The 19247-nt window shown below is 39.7% G+C and overlaps 1 protein-coding gene across 4 annotated transcripts in view; it reads right to left on the reverse strand.

The window, feature by feature from the left end:
• Positions 1-4523, reverse strand: part of zmiz1a (zinc finger, MIZ-type containing 1a) — a 119748-nt gene extending 115225 nt beyond the window's left edge. For all 4 annotated transcript variants that reach the window (XM_056760797.1, XM_056760796.1, XM_056760795.1 and 1 more), the window contains exon 1: positions 4320-4523. The gene's annotated coding sequence lies outside the window, so the exon portion shown is untranslated. The remainder of the gene's footprint in view (positions 1-4319) is intronic.
• Positions 4524-19247: the final 14724 nt, after the last annotated feature.

Below are 19247 nucleotides of genomic sequence, written 5' to 3' on the forward strand. Positions count from 1 at the left end.
CATTAAGTGTAAATAGTCCCTATAACAGCATAACCAAACAAGCAGAAAATAAATACAGAATCAAAAATGTTAATGGCAAAAAATATGAGTAAACTCCTGCTCCTTTTCTGCTTAATACAAATTCACCTTTTGTGTGATCCTATGGGATTCTGTGGATCTGGAACGAATTGAATTTGTCCATTTGTCAAGTTCCCCCGACATCTCAGTTGTCTTTCATACAGCTTTCATATAGCCTCACCTTGTGCAAATGTCTAAGTCAAGGTTACGTGTGCGTGTCACTTTGCTTGCCGTACCACAAATCTTCCTCTCCCCATACTAGCCAAAGATGGACAAGAAATAATATTTATCCTCCCTCAGAAAACCTAATTAATTTACTTTGTCAGAAAACATTATGAATCCCCTGGGCAATGTTAAATGTAATTGCACGTCCCTCTCAGAAACACAGCGACCGCTTGCAGGAACGGAGGAAATCTCCCACTTACAGACACCGACAGCTCAGGCACACTGACAACGTCCAAGGGTTCCACATGATGGAACACATGGCAGTATTTTGATACGTAAAACGTAACAGAGACACATAGTTGCAGTTGGTGCTCTTGCCCATAGCCTGAAAAAACAGAATTGCAACAAATTGCCTATTAAATGGTGTTTCCAGAACCGTTCCCAGTAATGTTTCAAATGACTTGCCAAAAGGGTAAATCTTCAAATCTTTCTATAAACAGAGTACATAGCGCTGTCTGCATTTAATTCTCAAGACAGAGCCTGATCTTCTTAAGCAGCCCTGAAGAGACTAGCAGTGCTAACAGTTTAATATGGAGAACATGGCTCACTGAATAAAGACTCATTTGCCTCAGTCAAAAGAAAACAGGTTGAGGACAATATGTTTGTTTTGCTTAAGCTGGATTTGCAAGGCACACAGTAGTTAGACTTCAAAGCAAAGCAAGCTTTTATTGGCAGAAAAAATGAAGGTAATTGCTTGTGATCAGGCAAAACTGTCCGTGTGGTGGGGACATTTCGTCCTATAGTGCCAAATATCAAGATCTCACATCAGAAAGAGTTGCTGGGTGTCCTTTTTGATTCAAAGTACTTGCTCTTGCCGACAGAAAGGGGATACAGCCATTGTGACATCGTGTGCGTTCCATTTTTTAAAGAATGTCAAATCAAACATGCGTGAGCCTGCGACAGTGTGGAACTGGACGTCCCTATCAGAGGGCAAAGCACTTAGAAATGCATCAGCTAGCAAATGTTCTGCATGCCGCATCCCTATGCATCTATGGTCGCACTGTCGGCTTGAGAGTTGGAACCTTCAACAAGCTCTCAACTCGCGCAGCCTGAAAACAGATTTGGTCCCACAACACTCTCCTAATAGACCCATGTAATTCAAATCAAAAGTTCCTCTCTTCCTACTTTACCAAGGTCATGAACTGCTGGATGAAAAAAATAATCATGACTATAAGTGAGAAAATCAAATACGCTGTGCACTCCTATTGTCTGAATCTGTGGTTTGGATGCTACACTTCACGTTAGCCAGGCTGAAATAATTTCCCGCTTGTTATTAGCCGGTCGCAACCCCTATCACCACAAAAATGAAAGTGCACACAGGTCTAGAATGCGATTATGTAGAGGTAAACACTTAATGTTAACCGTTAAAAGGACATTAATGGATTGTAAGTGTAACAAATGAACATGGCTATGCTGATCCACAGTGCAGCATGTAGACTCGGAAACAAACCCCGACTGAGGTTCAAGAGTGGGCGTGTGCAGGTGGCAACTAGACAACTGCTCGGCTTTATGATGAATGAATGCGGGCCAACTATTTCACAATCGCACCACAATAGTGTACTAACACAATAGTGAGCTAAATGTCAAGCTGTCACAACACAGATTAGAGTTCAGATGGTTTAAAATGCTATCGTATCTTATTCCGGCAATAAGCAATATAGAAATACAGCAATTTGGGATTAAACACTTCAAATATGAAGAGCATTTATTGATTGCGCTTTTGTCATAAAGTAAGTGATGACAAACACACACAGAAATGAACACTTTAAACGTCTAGGTATAAACCAATTTTTGTCCAATACATTGTAGATTGAAGATACCAAAACTGTATTGAATAATCTCCGACCCAGGATCTAACACAGTGAACACAATCCATTTCAACGCCAATTTTGACGTAATTTACTGTGACTCCAAATATTTACAATACGTATGGTATCGTGACCCAAGTATGGTAATATTGTACAGCGAGATCGCCTACAATTCCCACCCTTAAATCGCCCAGTGAATTAAGTAAGCTTTTGTCACACATGCCAAGAATTTGAATGTGAAAAGGGATCATAGAGACTGCGCGCCTAAACTGGACAACCTTGAATGCATTTGTTAGGCTAGACACACAAAAGTGCACAAACAGCCTGTGATGTGGGCATTAATGACTGATAAACCTGTTAGTGAATAATTCAAGTGTAAAATCTGACGGATGATTTTGATCATGTTAATTTGCAGCAACATATCTAGTAATTCGTTCTCAGTGCGTTTCAATTGTAAGTTACATTAAGACATTAAGCTCAGTTAAATCCTGTGCTGTACCTCTTTAGTCCTGTCTACAGAATGACTTGAGCTCTCTCTGTGTCTTTACATGACTGTGGCTACAGCCTCTGCCCTTGGTAATGATGATCCTCGACCTGGGGCCCCTGTCTAAAGGAGGGAGCAAAATAAACTCCTCTCCTAGACACATTCTCCATTCGTGACTCACAAGTTATGCCACTGTTAGAGCGCATATCATACTAGTGGGTAAATCTGAGGTCTTTTAAATAACACACCAGCGGACTCATCACATGAGGCAAGAACGTCTGAGTCAGGCCAATTTAAAGCATTTTCAAACCTACTTTTGTTATTGTCATGGTGCCTATCAACAGTGTTTACACGAGCCAACACCACAGTTCAAAATGAGTGAGCTGAGAACAAGGTACTTTGTACTTTTACAACATCACCTTTGTTCCGAAAGCAATCCATCCTGAAGTAAGAGGGAGGTTTTTACATTATCAGTATACACACAACCATGTAAACATTGACTGTGATTGTACAGTCCTGAAGAAGTGACCGAACTATTGTCATCGAAAGTCAACTAAAGAAGCATGCTCGAAAACGTCAAAGAGTGAACGCCTTTTTTCAACTGTGCACACCACACACTTAGTACAAAAGGAAAATGTCGTGCATAGAAAAAAATCAGTTCCATAAATAGAAAGAACTTCGGCTTAATCTCTATTCGCATTGGCAGAAACGATCTCGTTTCGTATTAAATATGTATCATTTCTGTCATAATCTGAAGCATTAACATGACTCTTGGTAAGGCGTGGGTCAGGCTTGCTAAAATCATCGCTGGTTCAAGTACTTAACCACCACATTCGATCAAGCTCATTTGCTTCAAGTCGTATAATTTCCAACCTGACCGTAAGAATCCCTCTTGTTATCTGATCGTTTACAAGCACGAAAAACAGCCCACGGATTAACGACAGGATACGTGCTGTTTTCTTGGCATGTGTGTGCGGTATTGTATCTTGCAACACTGTGACAGAATTTGACGGAGGAAACGTTCAAGAATTTAAAAGTCGGAAACACGTTACAATGTATCAACGATGATCGTCTTTTAACGCGGCTACCCAGTTTCAACGAAGCTGTGTTACTAGAGCACAGCATGGTACACCGGGCTGAAGGCAACACTACATTACAGCACATGGTAAAAGCCTTGATTCTTTCTACTTATGAAATATTTAAAATACAATTGCACCCAATCATGACAGCCCCGTATATTTGTATCACATTCATGACCCGCGGTGATTTCTACCCATGTAGATATATGCCCATCTATGCGTGCCAACTAAGCGTCCACCGCATGACAGTGCCCTCTTCATCTGAACAATGCAACGCACCGGAACGATATGCTAAATGTAAACGGTGGGCTTCTCCGGTTAACGTGTAAGTGCACGTATCAAAAACCCAAATTCCGCGTTCCGCTAACACCTCTGTCCAGGAAAAATTGCTCAATAGTGCGCGGCGGTTGTTTTGCTTCGAAAACACAATGCCGTGTCGCGAACATTTCAGTTCAGGGCAAATCAAACGAGCCTGTTTCCTGCGCAGAAATACGCGTCTACAAATCTTAACGACACTTTGGTGATTCTTTAAGTGACTCTATTGTTAGCTGAGGTTAGAGCTAGCTCGGAGGCTACGGATTCATTTCAATGCAATGCATAAAAAAGCGTTTCCCAGTCCCAGAGCGCGAGGTGCGAAAATGATAGGAAAACACACGCAAAACTTACTTTCACGTCCAGTCGCAAAACCGCGCTGAAAATGCTCCTGGGTTTAAAGTTGTGTCCCGTTTTCTCCTCTCGCACTTTACAACCAGTGAGGGAAAAAGCGCACGGCGTTTCGTTAGTGTGACTGTCTGAATCAACTAACGTAGTGCACGGCAAGTTGAAGTGTCAAATTACATGGGCTATTCTATTACCACAGAGCCATGCTTGCTGGTTGCTGACAAAATGTGTCCCAGAGTCACGTAAAGCGGTCGCGCTGTTGGAAGACACGGGCTAGAGACACCAGGCGGTGTGTGCAGATGAACGGACTGGATTTACGCTCAAGTGCCAGTTGTGGGTTTTAGTTAAGCGTTTTGTTACCCGTTTGAGTCTTCTGTTAAATGCTTCCGAGGTTTCAATGTAATCGCATCAAAGGGGCTATCCTGCGTCTCCGGGATATTAAAGCGCGCTGGTTTATAAACGTAAATGCATTAAACATATCACAAGTATAATTGCAGTAGTAATTTACTTTTTATGGACGCGAGGGGGCTTTCATATTTATATTAGGTTGGCGGGTAATTAATTTGAAGACTTAAGGTATATCCAAATATTGTTAATAATAGATTAATAGTAATCATATTAACAATAAAAAATCACATTTAGAATTTATTCTGGTAGAAGTGTCATCTCCCACAAAACAAACACACGCGCGTCCGTGTGACTCCTCTTCCTTCCAGTGAATGAACGGGGACGGCTCGTCCGTGTTTTGCGACTCGCCGGTCTCCGATGGAAAGCTCTGAATAACAAAGACATGTTTGAGAGCAGCAGCGCCAGGCTTGGCTGAGTGGTGACGTCAAGGAACAATGACTCTTCCAACAGTGCCGAGACACCGCGCACATCTACTGCCTCCTCAGCCAATGCTGCACGACTGCACTGTCCGGGGGGCCGTACGAGTCCGAGCGTCTAGTAGCGCATCAGATAGAATCACTCACTTCACGTGCTGCGCTTTGGGTGCGCGGGATGGCTCACACCACCCGAACAAAATTCCAGCATGCTTGAATGACTTTCATCTCAAAATATGGAGATGCGGAAAACACTGCATGGGATTTCACAGCTTGATTTTTTTCTTTTCTTTTGACAGGAGCAGATATAAGCACTTTATATGACACCATTGTCAATTCACAGAAAATTACAGGTGTATTGGTTTAATTATAAGATGACATGACATATTTCTCAATGGACCGTAGGATATTTTTTCTGCCACCTGTCAATTATTTCTCAAACATCTCTGACCGGTGCTTTCAACGGAGGTGTCTGGCAGTGTATTTTGACATCCTTAGCTTCCCCACAGCAGGGCTGTTGACATTAATGCATGGGGCTCATTCTCTGAGCACTTTGTCTCAAGGACACTTGCTCCTGTACAGTTATCTAAGTTGGCAGGGATAAATCTAGCAGATGACATCATCGGTCACAGGCAGTCATTCATATTTATTTCTGTCGTGTTCTTAGAAGGAGATGGTCATCCGCCGAATGACAATTTAAAGTCAAAGCACTTCAGTATCAGACATTATCAGTACTATTGTGCTCTGTTTTTAACTAGACTTCATTTTTTATTTCAGATATGGGAAAGTTTCTGATTGGCTGGTTTGGACGTGATTTTGTTGACATAAACTAACGCTTTTAGGTCTCGGGGCACTTTATCAAGGCCTGACTTCCAAAATGATTTAACAGACGCTGTTGAATTTGTCGATAGGATGACTGGTGCCTCCGATGGCTTTTGCAAAGATGGATATCCCCATGTAACATCAGTATCAAAGCACGGCGTCAGTAATTCTGAGCACCTCGGTGTCTTTTGTGATTACCTTTTAAGCTGCTTGTAATATCCTGCGTTCTGGGCCATTAATCATGTTTTTGTGAAGTCCTTCAAAGATGCCACGGTTCATGTGAACAAAATCACGGGCAATCAATGAACAGCACACTTCAGTTCAAAGCTGCTTGCCGTAAGAGCTCCTAGTGTTCACGGATAAGCCCTCAACTCTCGCGTTCTGAGACAATATGACCAGATGGCTGCCAAGAAGATGGATGGACTTTAGGTGGAGTGACTAAGGCTTGACTGAACCCCTGTACAATGGTATACGTACACAGATGCAAGAAATTAAAAATGGAGGAAAAAAGGTTTTAAAAAAGCATTTGAAAATATGTTGCGCGGGCGGACCAGGTTATGAGTTGGAGATGCATCCAGGTTCCGCTGTGCTTCCGTGCTTTTCGACCTGAGCTGACATGAGCCGCCTGAACACGGAGCACCACAGCTCAGCTAATTCCCTGACAATCACAGGGGAAATGATTGATGCTGCTGGGACTTCATCGCTACATGATGGAAGGAGAGTTTCAGTTCTGCTGACATAAGCTTTCACACACAGACTGAGCGTTCACAGATTATTTACAGCTCCTTTACAAAGCGCTCTATCGCCCTCACAGACCTCCTTAGAGGAAACACAAGCGACTGTGCCAAAGCACCATTAACTGGGTAGGTGTAAAGGATATTACAGAAGTGTAAAACAGACAAAAAGAGGAAATGCAGATCAAGGGCATATAAATGAGCGCCGGGAAGACGTTACAGCCGCGCGTGAAGATCAGCCCACACGGAGAAAGGCAGAGGTGCACAACGTATTTGACAACAAGACACGAGAGAAATCCGTTTAAGTACACTATTGATTCCCTTTAGAGTACAGCCACGGAGAGTGGAGGGGAGGGGGAGGGAGGGAGCAAAACAGATGCATCTGGCTCTCTGTTTGCAGGAGTGGAGGAGGAACTCACTTCGAGACTCTCTCTCTCTCCCCCTCTTTTATTTCTGAGAAAAATGTGAGCCATGGCGGATAAAGCAGACAGGCTGTACCCCATGCTGACTGGCCCGACTGGCTTTGGAGAGGGTAGAGGCAATCAATGTGAGCTCACAATAGAGCAGGAGCATTCAGAGCGCTAACTGCTCCCTCAGGCCATGTAGGAAGGAGGAGAAAGGGGGAGAAAGAGAGGTCGAGAAGGAGAGGTATGGGATGGAGATCAACACTAAGTTAGGCTTAATTTGGAACTTAATGAAGAGCCAGTGATGTAGCTGTTTATTCCCCCCCCATTCTGCACATATAATGTATACATTTAGGCAGTAAAAAATCATATTTTTCAAGTATTGTTTGGTTAATGATGGATGAATATACTTTTATCATTTTATCATAATTTCATTGATTCTGTGAGCGATAAGTGTTTCATAAGAGAACAGTGTTAGATGGGTCATGTGACCTCATCATGGCAGGCTCCTGTAAAGCAGACCTGCTCAATGTTTGTAAAACAAACAAGCTGCTGATGTAATTGGATACGCAATATAATTTGTTGCACATCTTTTTTAAGTGCACCATTACTTCTTAAAAACTTTAAAAGGATGGGAAATGACCCAAAGTGCAACTTTAATTTGTAATGTAGTAATTTATAAAAGTCAATAATACATCTGCTGTGTTTGAATTGACAATACACAAAAAAGGAATTTGGGCCACTCCCCATCAGGTTTATTTGAGTATTTGAACTTAGAGCTGAAGACAGACAAAATTTCACGGTTGTACTGCATCTGACTGTTTATTAGCCCTGTTTGATTACATGAAACATGTTGTGTGAAAAGCCTTCTGGACTGACAAAAAGTGTCAAAACAGCACCGCACATTTGATCTCCACCTCCGAACAACAAATAAGCTTTGAAAACCAACTATAATTGTGCATCTTTAAAACTAGTTTTCAAGGAGACAATAATTAAAGGAGCAAAGTGGCAATTTTTGCGGCATCTAGTGGTGAGGTTGCTAATTGCGATTGAACGGCTCACTCTCCCCTACCTTTCAAAGCACCATTTCACATTTTTGCTTCTTTGCCGAAGGAGTTGGTGTATTTACGAAACGCGCTCTGCAGAGCAGTTTGTCCATTTAGAGCTACTGTAGAAACAACATGGCGATTTCCGTGCACAGGGTCCCGCCATGTATGTAGATAGAAATAGCTCATTCTAAGACAATAAAAACATAATGCTTCATTATGTAAGATCTTAATACACATCTGAATACATAGTTATGCATATCATATTGCATTTTTGTCAATAGATCCTCCAAAAAATAACTCACGGCACCTTTAATGAAACATAACTGATTGCATTTTAAAATAATAATATTAAAATGTGTTCATTCTTAATAATTGAAAACCGGATTATAATCAGAAAGTAATTTAGCCCTACAAAAGTAAATGAAGAATTCCAATCATTTCAATACTAGGTATTTTTCATGTTCTGAAGATAAGGACAACTATGAAAGGAGCGGGTTTTCATTTGGTGCATGAATACACAGTCCAGACTGCATTGCAGGGAAATTAGCCTCCTTTTCAGGAAATAAATGAAGCCCTTGTCTGAGAATGACCAGCATTTTCTCAGGGCCTTTAGATGTGTATCGTATTACTGGTGAACTGGCATGAGCAGACAGGTTGAGTCTGAGAACCATCTTCCTGTATATGACATCACAGAGAGGAGATCTTCAGAGGGCACACGCATGCAGAGTCTGTTATTTGTGATTCATATGGGAAATCAAAGGAAGTCCCCTGGTTATGTATACATGCTACTTTCCATCCCTCTACTGTTGTTACTGAGGCAGGGTGACACTTTTCTCTGTTTGGCTGGACGAAAATTTTGTGTGCAACAGATCTCTCTCTCTCTCACAGTCTTTCTCCTTATGTTTCATTTGAATAAAATGGCCAAATATTTGAATGAATGGAACATGATCTAATAAACGGGGCTGAAACTAAATGTGACGTGACTTAATGACTCAGCAAGTAGTTTCGAACAAAATAATCTAAAAGTTTATAATAATTTCATTCTAATTCTAATATGATAAAACAAAAGCGATAACTTCAGACATGAGCCTTGGACTCAGTCTTGTGAGTCCAGGCATGTTTCACAAGCACAACAAGTGGGCGCTTCAATTGAGCAATTAGAGAACGAGTGGCGTGAAAACATGCTAATGAAGTTAATCCTTCAAAGGAGTGATGGCTCTCAGACTCTGATGACAGGGACGCTAATGCCTCCCACTGACTGGTTGGGGGAGAGGAGCTGCACAAAAGACTGTTCTGCGGTCTTCTAAATTGTGTCATTGTGTGGGTTGAAATTAACTTGCACTCAATTCCCAATGAGGGTGGTCTTCCCTCCACACACGGCTCAACATGAAAAAGGAAACTGCCTAACAGATCCCACGCAAGCCGTAATAGATAAGTTGTGTAAAGCGCAGAGATATGACACGGTTTAAATAGAGAGGTACTATTGTTCGGTTTTGATTTTCTCCAGTCCCTGACGAATCCGTCCGAGTGCTAATTCATTCATCAAAACTGACTTATGTCTAGCTGATATATCCTTGTGTACCAATTGTTGTTAAACTCCTAATAACTATAAATAAATCTTCAATTTTTGGTTATTATTATTATAACTATGTAAATTATGTGGCCTCTAGAGTCAATGGCCAATTTAGCAGCCTTTACGCAACCAATGGCTCCGTTTTGGGTCTGAACTACCTGTTTGATGACCAATGGAAGACGGGAACATTTTTGCAATGACATTTTGCAGTCCTGTTTGGTAACACAAAATGTTACACTTCACCCTTAAATTTGCCTCCAGGGCAATGTCATTCACAATGTGCCAGTGATACTACAGAAAAGACTGACATCTGCTGGCTAAGCATCAGTATCATAATCTGGTGAGACACTGTAGTGTTTCTAGATGATCTTTAGGGTCACATATGTTCGGTTGTAGTTAAGATTAGTGTTTTTGTAAGGGATTATACAAAATCAGCTTTGAAGCACTTAAGAGTAATGAAACATTACGCTTAGCACAGACAGGTGACCCAATATGTGTGTCGCCCTATTTTAGCCAACCGTGCATATTTATGCATAACCTTTTCAACTCATGTTAATAGGTCTTTTGTAAAAAAGTGTCAGACGCATTTAGAAAAACATGGCCATTGTCAATTCTTGCTGCTTCTCAAGTCAACATCTTGAATAAGAAAAGTTGACAAACACTTCTTAAAACTTATTGGCTAGCTATTTGAAGAGTCCTGTGACAAATATAAAGGGTGACTAATAATAACGATTTATGGCAATAAATAAAAAACACGAAATATGGAGATACAAGGTTTTCCAAGGTCAGCAGCCATATATAAAATGCAATGTTGTTTTTTCAGTCCTTGGTGGGAATGTAGAAGTAGCTTTAATCAATACTGAAAAGACTTCACACTTTAAATTCAGGAGGTGATTGTTCTGTGGAATTATGGGAATCTTGATATAGCCTGTTTAGCTTCTAAATATGTCTGAATAGATTGTATACAATATAAGAAGGTTAATTAATGTACTTATATATTCATAGGAGCTGAAAGACTTAAAAAGGGGAGATTGATCAATATTGGCTTGATCTCTGGGGACAGTGTCATTCACTGACTGCTGTCAACACTGTTTGAAGCGTGTCACTGGGCATCAGCCGCAGCAAACACCACACCTGGCAGTGCTAAAGTTTCAACAGAAAACCACAGCACCCAGGAAAGCTTCGCCAGCGCACACTCCTGTCCCTTTAAAAAGAGATGTAAGCAAACATCTTATCCTACTGTGGCAAAATACATTCAGTTTTATGGCTAATTCATTTACAGAACCACTGCACAAAAATCAAACAGCTATTTAAGAATGAAACAAAATAAACGCTGAGTCCGGCTGGTTCCCTTTTCTTTATTTCCTCATTTGATGGGCTGTTTGCGCAATTAACACAGTGATTTACGTCATTGTCGATGAAGAGTGTGACGTTTGGTCCATTACCGCTCTTCCTCACCCCTCTTCTCTCACAAGCCTATCAATTTATTGTTATTGTTGGCAGTTCAGCTGAAGCTTCTGTATTGATTTCCCACCCCAAGAGAAGATAAGGTGGAGAATCGAGATGGATTCCATATCTATTATCTAATGGAATTCCTCCTCTTAGAGAGGCTATGGATTTTCTGCCATTGAACCTCTGCAAAAAGAGAAAGGGGGATAGAGTGGCCCCCACAGCCGCGACTGGATGGATTAAAGCGTTCGGACAATGCGGCTGGGAAAAGCTGGGAGGCTGGGCCATACTGCGACTGTAAAATAAGGTTTTCTGAAAGAGGAATGCTCTTATCATAAATGTTTATTGACCCGGAGAAGGTCTAATGGCCCAGCTAGCGCACGTACAAACAATTGTCCCTATAGAACACACCATACAGCAAATGGATCTTCAGGCAGACTCATATACATAGCTCTGAGACCACGACTAATAAAACCAAGAGCTTTCCTCGAAGTAAGCACTTCTGGATGTCATCCATGCAGAAAATTCAACATTTACAGTGCTAAAAATATGAGTCATTTTCAGCTCAGCTATCCCTGCTATCCAAAGTAATATATGCATGCACAATGCAAAGCAATGAAACCACTTTCATAATCTATTGGTTTTCCTAAATCCATTTTGTCAGCGGTCTGTTCTGTGTTTGAAATATGAAAATAATATTGCATCCAAACACTCACAAAAGAAGTGAGAAGCAAAATGGGTTCTTCATATCCTGCCCTCAGCCAGAAAGAGTGCAAGACAGGAAAGGGAGAGAGAGAGAGAGAGAGAGAGAGAGAGAGAGAGAAAGGACCCCGTATTTTCCAAATGGAAGTTTGTAAGAAAGATAGATCCATCAAAGCTAAAACCTGCGAGCTTAAAAGCGGTCTCCGATGCTGTTGGGTTCAGAGAGTTCTCACACATTTAGATGGAAGATTATTAAAGCATGGCCAAAGCTCACTGCTACTGTCCGCATGGCCACGGTTGAAATCAGACTTATGACATGATGCCTTATCATGGCAACAGGAAAGCCTCTAAGCTCCTTGTTTTTAATCAAAAACAGATCAGTATAGGCTGACCCTGTGCAGCAAATGACTCTGTATTTCATTTTTAATATCCTCAAGGCAGGGGGTAGTATTTCGTCCTCTAGTAAGAGACACTTCAAGAAGCAACTGGCGCCATCGTTTTATGTCCAGTCTTTTTTCCAATTGAATTAAATGGACAATCTCATGTAAGATTTTTAAGGCCTTGATCAAACATTTAATATGTCTATGCAGGTAATGGTTCAGACTTTACAATGAATAAAACTCTTAGGAGTTTTTTCTTAGCCATCTTAGGCAGAAGATTCAACAAAATTTCATTGTATTCATTATTAGGGTCTGGAAACTTTGATCTAATGTGACTTGATCTTGCTTATTTATCTAATTTCAATTATTTACTTTAGCTGTTCATGTGACAGCTAATTGTGAATGCCAGTCCTCTTTAAGTTCACAGACAGTTTGGTCTTAAACCGATAAGACACCATTACATTTACAAATCACAGTTTAACAGAGCGGGTTAATAAAGTTTGTTGTCGTGTTTATTATTGTCTTTAAAAAAAACTAAACTTTGTATACAGTGGTAGTCTATGTGAGACATGTTTTTATTGCACTTATGGTTTTTGTTGTCCTTAACTGAACACATCTCTGTGATATTTCTGAGACAATACATTTTGTGCTACTTTTAACAGAACTTACAGTGTTGTCTCTTTCAGTTATTTTCATTAAATAACACATAATGTGTTAAATGGCAAAACACAAGGTGTGTTATAAAATGAACACTTCCTTTTAAGAGTTTGATTTTGGCATGGAGAACCATATAAAGCACTAAGAGGCGAGTCACTGTCACAGTGAGTGGAAAATTTACAGAAGCGTTTCTATGGCAGGTCCCCATGCCCCATGACGTATGTTTGCAGAGAGTAACCTGTGTCCTTTGCAGTGTATCGATATAAGCGATAAACAGAACAATGAATCCACATATACAGTGCACACCATAATGGGGAACAAGACACCCTTAGCTGGTGAAAAAACGTCAAGAGCAATTAAAGATTTGACGTAATAATGACACACAGACTGGAAAGTGAGGCAGGTCACGGGTAGAACATGCATCACTTGAATGGGATCTGCTGATGACCGACAGTCCATGCAAGGACGTCCTCAGGACAGAGGAACAATAAACTCCCCAGAGAAACATGTGTAATGAACATTCTAACACAAGCGATTCACTGATGCTGCAGCTATAGTATCAATATAAAGCAAAGTGCATTGGCCACTTTGATTTTAAAACAGGTTGAATAGACCGAGCACTATGCTATGACATTTGGGTTCTAGATTGGTTTAGCTGAATCTCTCTAGACGCAGCCAGAGGCCTTAATGGTATGAAATGCTCCTGCCCTTTTGATAAATGTCAGCTGCTCTATCCACTTCTAAAGTGGTCTTCTGGATATGACCTGGTCTCCAGACAGATTATAATATCCATAGTCACAGGCACATTTAAACTACAGAAAGTTTAAAACTGTTGCGATTCAAAGAGTTCATTGTCACTTTTGCAAATAAAATAATTTCCTTGCACAATTAACTTCTAATAATATATTGGCTTTTTATAACAGAACAAATTATTTTTACATAAATTCTCACAATAGTAAGGTTCAATGTGAATCCTTGTTTCAATTTTATATAAGTTATTTGTGCATCAACAAAGTGAGTCCTTGTTGGTTTACAACGTGATTGTCATGGGGTTTTACAGAATTTACTTTTTTCTTTTTTTATAAGGACCTCTAAAGCACACAGCTAATATTTTTACAAATATTAATCACGCTTGCATGGAATAAACAGTCATGTACACAGAAATTTTAGCCCTTCTAGTTCAAATGGATAATGTATAACATAACGGTATTCGTGTCAACTGGGCAGTTTCAGAGTTATGGGCGTGACATTTTCAGTCAAAACTTGAAATTTATATTCTCAGAGAATGTATTCATTACTAATATATTGAATCATCTGTTTATATAGCTTTCTCATTCCCTGTTAGATCCAGACATCTGAAAAATATCAGCTTATGCATGAGTTTTGTGTTTTAAAAGAAGGGATTGCGTTGTGGATGTGACAAAAATTCAATCTACTACATGGAAATCAAATTCAGCAAGGACTCAAATTACTCCTAAAGAGAGCAAACACACTTCTGTGTACATTTGCACTTGATCATTTGTAACTCCTTTATTTTGCATCCTGGAAAGAAAAGCAGGCAAAGACTAATTGCAGACAGTCTAACCGGGACAGTGACGGATACGAAAGCTCTGTGGTAAGGAAACAAAGCCATGTTAGCACAGCAACCTTCCATACACAAACACACCAAATCAATCAGACCGATCCTGTGTGCCAGAAGTGAGTTTTCCTTCCCTATGCAAAGGAAAGTTTTTACATTGCGTACATCAGAGGGTGTGTGTACTGTAAGTACAGAACTAAAGCCTGAAATCAGCTGTGTCTCTCCCCTGTTTACTGTTTAGAGGGGAAGAGCGTGTGTTGGCACGTATTGAACGGTTTGATTCAGACAGAGGTCTCCTGGGTCCAGGTCTGATCCATTACCAACTCTTCCAGCGCACAGCAGAGGACAGGAGGCTCAGAGTGAACTGATGCCTTGTAACACACTCCTGCCTGGTTTCCTTAACAACAAATTACCCTCAGGGCTGTGTGAAGCTTTCTTTTGCTTTACCATATCTTCAAAGTTTTCAAATAGAGACGTAGGTTAATGTATTTCAAGACACAAGGAGATACATTAAAGGCGTAAAAACACATGCTGGCAGACTGTAGTCTGTCTTTATAAGGTGTCTGTGATACATCTAGATATATTTACACAGTTTGTGTGCTGCATTGGAATCGAACACATTGGCAAGAATGAATATGTGGCCATTGATATTTAATAAAAAAAATATGTATATATATATATATATATATATATATATATATATATATATGTAGATAGATATGGTTCCACAAAATAACAGTGCATATTAAATATTAGGCTGTGAATTGTGAAATAATTTATAAGATGGTGTTTTCTATTCCGTACTTTGCATATTTTGACTGGTTATACACAATTACATGAGCGACAGTTTTCTGTAATGGAACATATTCTTTTATTCATGCTTTGCCAACGGCTATGTGATACTGCGGTATGTTTTCATCCTCATTGTTCATCCTTAAAACTACATCAATTCTGAGTGACATTGAGATTAGTTAGATGGAATGATCACACTGTGAACTTTTACAGATTGCATAGGCTTTTATCTGAATTAGTTGCTAAATTTGCATTAGGCATTGCCAGCATCTTTTGGTAAATGGTGTGTTGATAATTCATATAAATGACATGAATTATATGAAAAATTACATTAAAAGTTTATATTCGGAAGATTAAAAAAATAATATAACACAACATAATTATTAGAGAGCATGTAAGTCTGGTAAGTATTCAAAAAGCACACACATCTTCAACTGTGGGTCATGAGGTTGTATGTGAATAGAGCTCTTCTTTGCAGCCTCTCCGGGTTCAGAGTTTGGAGCCCATGTGAAGAGCATCAACGCCTGTGGGGAATCTTTGAGAAGAGATTTGAGGAGAGTTTTCACAAATCAACCTGTTACATCACATGTCTTTGGCAGGGTCTCAGGTGAACATCTGCTTTAACCAGTAGGCTCAGTAAGGATTTGGTTGTTAGAGGACATACTCGCTCACTTTCTCATTCACTATCAGTTCTCCCTGGCGCACCAGGAAAATGATGATATTCATCCCACATTTTCCACTGTCTTCTGTAACTGCATGTTGATTGATGTGTGGTCATAAATTTAAGTATTTCTTGTGGGTTTTGTTAGTTCAGAGAGAGATGAAATCTCAATTCAATATGTCTTTTCGTCATCAGTTAACCAATGTGTTGAAATAGAACGGGAAGTGATACAATATTCTTCCGGCCTGCAAATCCTGTAGTAGCCTACTAAAGTGGTATTTGGGGGGATTTAGGTGAGATTTACTCAAACCAGATCAATGTGGTTTAAGATTTAAAAAGCATGTATGCAACTCATATGAATTAGATTTAAAGGGTAGTTCGCTCAAAATCCATCATTTACTTTAAAGACATTCATTTAAATGCCTTTTAATTGAATCCTTTTATTTTTCCTTTTCAAACAATTGTCTGACTTCAAAGCAAATTTGTGTCTATATGGTTTGTGTGTCATTGTAAATTCTTAGTGTGTGTGTGTTTTGGGCTTAACATATAGTTCTGCTCAAAAGTTTACACACCCTTGCAGAATCTGGAAAAAGCCGAAGCTTTTGGAAAAATAAGAGAATTTTGAAAATGAAGGTTTATTTTTAATTTAGTTCTGCCCTGAGCAAGTTATTTCACTAAAGAAATGTTAATATAAAGTTTACACTAAAGAATAATAACAGAATTTCTAAAAATAGCCCAGGGCAAAAGTGTACACGGCCCTGATTCTTAATACTGTAGGATGTTACCCAAACAATCAATGACAGTTTTTATGTTTAATGGACTAAATTAAAAAATAAACCTTCATTTTCAAATATCTTTTGTTTCTTTATGCTTAGACTTGTGACATTGAAGAGAAACACTTTGCATGACTTTCACACAGACACAGAGGGAATCATGATAGTAAGACATCACAGAAAAGCACAATTTCAGCCTCTGCAGTACTGATGGCGAAAGTCTTTGCCGACCTCATGCCTGGGTGCACATGATACATATCTTTTCAGATTTTCCTCACTTCCTGCTTCATAACACAAATTAGTCTAAGGTCAGCTCTTTTTTGCTGACTGATATACAGCAATAGTTGAAGTCCCGGGGAGCTATCGGTGCTGGCGGAAATAAGAATCTCCCCCAGTTCATTCTCAGCAGTTTGCCATACTCTTGCGATTCTATATAAGGACATACTGTAGCTGTTCTGCTTTTACCAAATTGTTTTCTACGCCCAAGTTATTATTGTGAAAGAGGAGAAAGCAGTTTCATGGATGCAATGTCTCTGTCCACATCTGGATTTGATAACTATATGATCAATAGGATTTGGTTGTGTTGAATGGACATCCTGCTTATATGAAACTGAATCACGGTTGCATTTGTGAAAGTGTAAAATCATGGAACAATTGTTAAAGATGAACCGTTATGACCTTGGTGTAAAAGATACAACACAACAACAATAAAATTGACAGCATAATGAGAAACAAAAGAGAAATTATTCGAGGAGGGACTGGTATTCGATGTCACACAGAGATAATGTCATGAGGAGAATACAAATTTTAAATTCAAAGTCCAATCATAAACGTATGTATGTTTTGCATGCATGTACCGTCTTAATTCAGAATATTTTCATAAATATTCAGATGAAATTCCAATATCATAATAGAATTGTCAACGCAAGAATGACTTTTTTGTAAATGCCAGACCATGGCAAGTTATCCAAAATTTGATTGCGGAAATGTGCTAGATATGCTCAAAATGGTGATATTTATACAATTAATTAAAAAAATTTCGACAAAAATATAAATAAATAAAACAATGTGTGTTGCTGTATTCTGTAGTGTGATAAAATCCTCAGCTCAAACTAAAGAGGGTTCAATGAACTGTATTTTTTTCCTTGTTTGTTTGTTTGTTTGTTGCCAGGACCTTAGGTACCTATACACATTGACTTTCTAAATAAACCTGGCCTGAAAAATATTGACTGAAGTGAAATGTTTTATTAGGCCCAGTCCCTCAACATAAAATGTGTGTGTGACTCTACAGTAATGGATTTAACCTTTCCCCACTTTTCCTTATAAAAAAGGAAGAACAGAAAGCCGTTTAATTCAACTGCTCAGTGTCTGATTTTCTTGCCTTTAGACTCCTTCACTCCCTTAAAACTGCAGTAATCCATCAGGCCGATAGGTTTCCATTTTTACCTGCTGCTGACAAAGAGCTGAAGTGTACATGCAAAGCTTTGGAGGGTGTGTGTTACCGCTTCAATCTACGGGGCTAACGGTGTGAATGCAAATGGCTCCTGCGTTGTCCCAGTCCGGTGATCAATCCTGGCAGGTAGAGCTCCAACAGGAGCCTAATGTATTCAAACTAATTAAAACGAGCCAGCGGGAAACTCCAGAACCCTGCTATTAAAACAGATACTTTTAAATGCAGCGCAATTAAATTTCTCATTGGCACACATGGCCTCGAGACCATCTGCACCGGTACCAGAGCACGCACCCTCACAAGAGTCGTTTCAGATCAGGCTCTTCAAAAACATGGCGAGTATCGCAACGGAGTGCAGTCGCAGTGCTTGTCGCGAGGGACCTCAGCGTGCTACTCTAATTATTTGATGATACTTTGCCTCTAAAGAAAGGTCTGCGTCTGGTTTCTCGAGTTCTCTTCCCTGAATGCATTAATCTAATAAGGCAAGGCAAAAGAATGCACACAAGTTAATGTCTGAGATTTCTGTTGTTTTTTAAAAGGTACCCTCTCCGAATTACTTACCATGTCAAATGTTAACATTTTCAAACACAAGGGAATAAAAAGCAACAGACTCGTTTCTGCTTCTGTTTTGCCCAGTTTTGTTTTGCTGTTGATCCACGTAAGCCGTGCTGCAAAAAGCAGATAAGAAAGGCTTGAAGCTTATGACAGCTCTCTGATCAACACAACAGTGTTCTCTTTTAATTCAGACCCAGTTGCAAACACAACACTCACAGGCGAAAAACGCGTGCATGCTTGGGTATTGTGTGGCTTCTTTGAAGTTAGCCACATAAACAGTGTTGCATCACTGGTGTGTGTTGTATCGACAGGGCAGTACATCATAAAGAATCATGTATTCTGCATTGGTGGCAATGTTGTCATGTTGAAATATTAAAGGGATAGTCCGCTCAAAAATGAAAATTCTGTCATCATTTACTCACCCTCATGTTGTTTCAAATCTGTAAAAATGTCTTTGTTCTGTTAAACACATAGAAAGATATTTGGAAGAATGCTGGCAATTGTCAGGTCTGGGACATCATTCACTACCAAAG

The sequence above is a fragment of the Triplophysa dalaica genome, chromosome 11 (genome assembly GCF_015846415.1).
Source record: "Triplophysa dalaica isolate WHDGS20190420 chromosome 11, ASM1584641v1, whole genome shotgun sequence".
Classification (NCBI taxonomy): domain Eukaryota; kingdom Metazoa; phylum Chordata; class Actinopteri; order Cypriniformes; family Nemacheilidae; genus Triplophysa; species Triplophysa dalaica.